Raw genomic sequence first — 5870 nt, 5'->3', positions numbered from 1 at the left:
GCCGAATGTGTTGTCGCCTCGCGTCGGGGTAAAAAGCTGCACTTGAACACACCGAGAGAACTACTGCCGACTGTTAGCTAGAATGCGCATTTTGCGCCTGTGTGTAAATGAGACAACTGTCTATTTCTGCAGATATATTCTTCTATATTCGTCATTCAAAAAGGGAAACCGACGCTGCAGGCTGGAGATACACAAACTGTAAACAAAGCAGTGCGTGCTTACCGTTTTGAATATCAATCCTGTTAAACACTTTCTTTAATCCACTCCGCTCATGTTAACAGTAGTTACCATCTCATTCTGTTTCTCAGCTGTGTCACTCTGCGTAACTGCTTTACTGTTGATCACATGAACTCTCTTTATGAGCCCCAAATTTTCACAGGCCTTCAGCCCAAGTATAGGCTGTCTGTTACCCTCTACCAGTACACACATTACATTCACAGTCTGTCCTGTTTTTGCTGTAAGTGTGATCCTACATACCCCTTTTGTGGGAATCGGCTCATCATTGTAAGTTCGTATATTTATCTTTTTGTCCTGAACTTTCGGCTTTTTCCTCAATCTGTAGAAATCTTTTGTTGGCAGAAGGTTCACCTGTGCGCCGGTGTCCAGTTTAAAGGGTACAGTCACTCCATTGACATCTAGATGAGCTATCCACTCGTCCTTGGTGCTCACTTCATCCACCACAGCCTCCACAAAGAACTGCTCGTCCTCATCGCTGTCACTGTGTCCTTAGCTACCACTCGAACTTTCTTTTTAGTCAAGCAGCATCTTGCAAAATGATTTTTCCCCCCACACTTGCGACAGTCTTAGCCATAAGCTGGGCATTTCTGCGGTGTATGGTTGGTACCACATCTATTACAGTCCTTACTCTCTTTTCGTCTCGGTTTGCAGTGTTTTTCTTTGACAGTTCTCTTTGCGTGTTCGTGCACGGCATCCATTGCTGCTGCAGACTCACTTTCCGCGTCGAATGATTTGAGTTGCACGTTCGCTCTCTCTGACGCTTGGCAGATGCGAATTGCTTTATCCAAAGTCAATTCAGTCTCTCCGAGTAACTGTCTTCTTACTTTCTTATCCAGAATGCCAATGACTATTTGATCCCTGATCATCAAATCAGACAAACTCAAAGTTGCACGATTGGCTTTTCAGACGTAAATCTGTCACGTACTGTTCTATAGTCTCTCCTTCTTTCTGCATCCGATTACGGAAAACATAGCGTTCGTACGTTTTGTTTTTCTTTGGTGTACAATAGTCTTCAAACTTTGTCATAACAACATCGTACTTATCTTTCTCCTCCTCAGAGAACTGGAACGTGTTGTAGACATCTATCGCGGATCGGCCCGCCACCGTGAGAAGCAGTGCAATCTTCCTGCGGTCATTATCCCTCTCCAGCCCCGTCGCTAACAGGTACAGCTCAAAGCTCTGTTTGAAGGATTTCCAGTTTGCATGGACATTCCCGCTCAGATTCAGCTCGTTTGGCTGCCGAATGCTATTTACACTCATTTTACAACTATTAATCGATTTCTCCTGGTACCATGTTTCATTTACCTTGTTGCACAGACAACCAACACAGATGCTAGTTTCTACACACCATGTGCGTTCTTTTATTCTCCTTTTCCCAACAGTTGTACTTGCACTACTCATCCCATTAGTGCCCCCTAGTGGCACTCATCAGTACACCAGCAAGCCCGCCTCACGGTATTCAAAACATACCCTCATGTTGATACGTTGATACATGGGGCTTTAATCATGTTTTGACATCGGTCTTCAGCTTTTAGACAGCACTACAAATCAACAGACTGAATTAGTTATTCATTTAATAGTTCATTATATAACAGTTAATTGATCAATATTGATGCATATCAGCTATGTATATGAAGTCGAATATGTCATTATATTAAATCAGGCAGGAACATATACTTTTTGGTATTTTATGAAATGACAGTGTGTTGTGTGTTGCTGTTTGCAGACAGTAGAAAACACCTTAGATGCAACAGAGAGCCTGAAGAAGATGCAGGACCAGTTGCATTGCAGTGAGGACATGCTAAAGCAGTGGGTTGTTGATGTAGCTTAATGTTCAATTATGATGTGGGGATGGGCACTATTTGCAAGTCATAAGTCTTCAATTAGTATTTTGACTTAAAGAAAGTAAACATTTTAGCAATGAAAACAGAATGATTGGTGCATGTTCATGCAAATCAGACCAAAATGGAACAATATTATTTGAGGTAGGAAATGACAGACCAAGCACAATGTGCTGGTAAAGCCCAATTTATACTTCTGCGTCGAACTCCCGCCATTGCTACGTCGTAGGCTGTGTGTAGCGCGCGTACCCTTCGGCGTACCCTGACGTGCACCTCTCCAAAAATGTAACGCGTCAATTCTACGCGGACACAAGCGCTGTGATTGGTCTGCTAGAACCCCTCCCTCGGGTTTCACATGCTCCCTCTGCATGAGTAATTGTGCGTCAACGCGGACAACGACGCAGAAGTATAAATGAAAACCAACGCGTAGTCTATAGCGTAGAGGCTCCGGCGTAGGTCCGACGCAGAAGTATAAATCAGCCTTAAAGGACAAATCCAGTGAAAAATGAACCTAGGGGTAATTAACACATGGTTACCGAGTCGATCGTTCCCTGCGATGCGTTTTCATGAAAATCGAATGTAAAGAGTTTTATCTTTAAAAACAGATTAGCTCATAACACTAGTATATGGGGCACAGAGTAAGTAAAAGTAAATCGCTAGTTAATACCACTAACAAGGCTCAAAATAGCCTCACACTAACACGGTAGCATAATAAGGGTCCCTACATGCAAACCGAAGCATTGAGAACTTTGTAAGTGTACAGACAGTTTAATAAGAAGATACTTTATAAAGACAGTACATTACGCGTTTACAGGCAGGCGTCATCTTGGAAAACAGTCTCGACTAGTCGAGTCACGAACGCCGTGCTACGTTAGATTTCACTATGCGTAATTCCTATCGACCAGCTCACTTAGCACGGCGTTCGTGACTCGATTAGTCGAGACTGTTTTCCAAGATGACGCCTGTCTGTATACGCGTAATGTACTGTCTTTATAAAGTATCTTCTTATTAAACTGTCTGTACACTTACAAAGTTCTCAATGCTTCGGTTTGCATGTAGGGACCCTCATTATACCGTGTTAGTGTGAGGCTATTTTGAGCCTTGTTAGTGGTATTAACTAGCGATTTACTTTTACTTACTCTGTGCCCCATATACTAGTGTTATGAGCTAATCTGTTTTTAAAGATAAAACTCTATACATTCGATTTTCATGAAAACGCGTCGCAGGGAACGATCGACTCGGTAACCATGTGTTAATTACCCCTAGGTTCATTTTTCACTGGATTTGTCCTTTAAGGCTCCATGTTTGCAGCATTCATGCATGCTCCGCTTGTAACTCTGATATTTTCAAAAGGCACTTGTTGGTTCTCATTCTTGGTGCAAGTATCTCAGCTTCTCATTGGAACCAGAAACTCGATCTGTAGAAAACTATGAACCTAAGGATTTCACTTTTTTCCTTAATCCGCAAGAGCACCACGTGTTTCTTCTGTCAGTTCAGAGGATATAGTTTTTTTTTTTTTTCATCTGTGAAAGTTTGGCCTATTGGTGGAGCTACAATAAAGGTCATGGGGTCACCAAATTCGATGTGTGGAATGGATAGGGGGCATAATCCCCCATCAATGACTTTCATAAAGAAAGACTGTGGACTATGGACTCTCATAAACACAGAACCTTGAAAAGTGATGATAAAAAAGATATCACACAGATTAGATGCCTATGCCTCTTGGCCTATGTTGCTTGGTCCCTAATTGTTGCTGAAACATGCAGTCAGTGTCCAGTACGGTATGAGAAAAACATACGAGATAGATATTTCTGTCCAAATTAAACATTGTCCTAAAGTGTGTCTGTTGCTGCTGTACTATGTGCAATTAAGAAAACTTAAGTGTGTTTGAAACATTTCTCTTTCTTCTTAACTTGAATTTCGGAAATGCAGCAGCCAGTTCTGTTGATCTGAGATCCAGAGATACAACCAACAACCTGATGGTGATCCTGTGGACACACACTCAGTTGTGCAGAAACTCTCCAACAAAGCTGCAGAGAGCATGATCTAGCCTGGGCAGGATCAGAACACAGCTGTTGTATTAATATTTAATTTAATATTTAACTTTGTGTTTATTTAAAATGTATCATCATCAAATTAGTTTATTAATGTATGATGTTTTCATTCCTTCAGACGGTTTAGACATTCTCGCTGAGAATAATCTTTTTGACCAACTAATGCTGGTCTCACGACTGCCAGAAGAAAAGCAGATCCTTGTGAAGGAGATGATGCAGCACTGTCAGCACTAGGGGTGGGAATCTCTAGGCACCTCACAATTCGATTCGGTTACCATTCAGAGGGTAACGATCATCCATGCATCTTTTTTTTTCTTTTTTTTTTGTGACTACTTGGTACTTTTAAAGCAAAGTATTTATGATGACCCATAACGAATTTACTTTCAATACTTCCTATATTAATTTTATTAATAAAACAAATGGAAGTGATTTGGCAAGTCAACTGAAGTTTACATTTGCCAGCATATGTCCCAACATTACAAAGAACCAACAGGAAAATAAATGTGTGCCTGTACTAGCAGCGTACTTGTAGTAAATGATTACAAACTTCCGCATATTCTGAATCTCTAGCATTTAATACTACTAGACTTCTAATCTAACCAACATCCTCTTGTTATTTCCAATGAGCAATATAATCCTTCAGACAAAAAAACATTTTGCTGTAGCAAAATCACAAACAGTTTTCGTTCAAAAATATAGAATGATGTACCAGCAGCTCTCATACACACATAATGCTTGTGGACTTACGCATATTCTGAATAATTAGTAACATACAAAGCCGCTTTTATACACAACTAAAGAATAAAGAGTTATGACTTGAAATGTTTGCTGTATACCACAATCAAAAACAGCTTATACAAAAAAAGTGAATGAACATCTGCAGAGAGCGCATTCAAAATGTAACTTTTTGTGACTGGCATTGAACTGATACACACTGAGAGTGTTGAGGGCAGTGTAACGTGCGTATAACAGATCGGTTTACAGCATATTGATGTGAAAACTAAACAATACAGAAAGCAGCTCTCATACAGAAAATACTAAATAGGTCACAATGAAATTGCCAATTTTCCATACGTTACCCAGGTAGCCAGCGGAATCGGGCCAGTCGCGGCTGAGTGTCGGCTCACTCGGCTGTGTACTGGCAGCGGCTCACCGGAAGTGACCAGCTCTGGCCCAGTAATGGTTGCCAGATCTGGCTAGGTTTTGGCTGTGTGTAGCTGGGCCGATTGTGGTTGAGAAATGGCGCATTAGGCACATTAAATTATAAAAACACCACAATTCATAGAACTTCAAAAGGAGTTTTAAATTCATGATTTAAAATACATTTTTATATTAATTAATAATCGTTTTTGTTTACCTGTTGCCATTAAAACTGTAACAAAAATGAATTATAAACTAAAAATGTTTTGTTGTAATAAAATATGTGCCTATATTATTTATGGTTTAATTATATCAAGGATTATCATGATGAACTTAAATGGGGTAGAGCAAATGGAGACCAGGGCAAATACAATTATTATATTATTTTCACCATGTTGAAATAAAAAATCCACAATGACCATATTTAAGTTCCCATGATTTTTCAATGTGAGGAAAAATAGAGAGTGGTGGATTATGGCAAAAAATAATAATAACAACAATAAATAGCCTATACTGTATATAAAATAATTGGAATGACATACATTTTTGTTTTTTTGTTTATTTTGTATTTGTTAATTTTTTTTTGTTAAAATGTTTT

Source organism: Abramis brama (assembly GCF_963993115.1).
Source record: "Abramis brama genome assembly, chromosome: 10".
In the NCBI taxonomy this organism is placed as follows: domain Eukaryota; kingdom Metazoa; phylum Chordata; class Actinopteri; order Cypriniformes; family Leuciscidae; genus Abramis; species Abramis brama.
The sequence above is the reverse complement of the archived record's forward strand: the minus strand, read 5'-3'. Positions refer to the sequence as shown.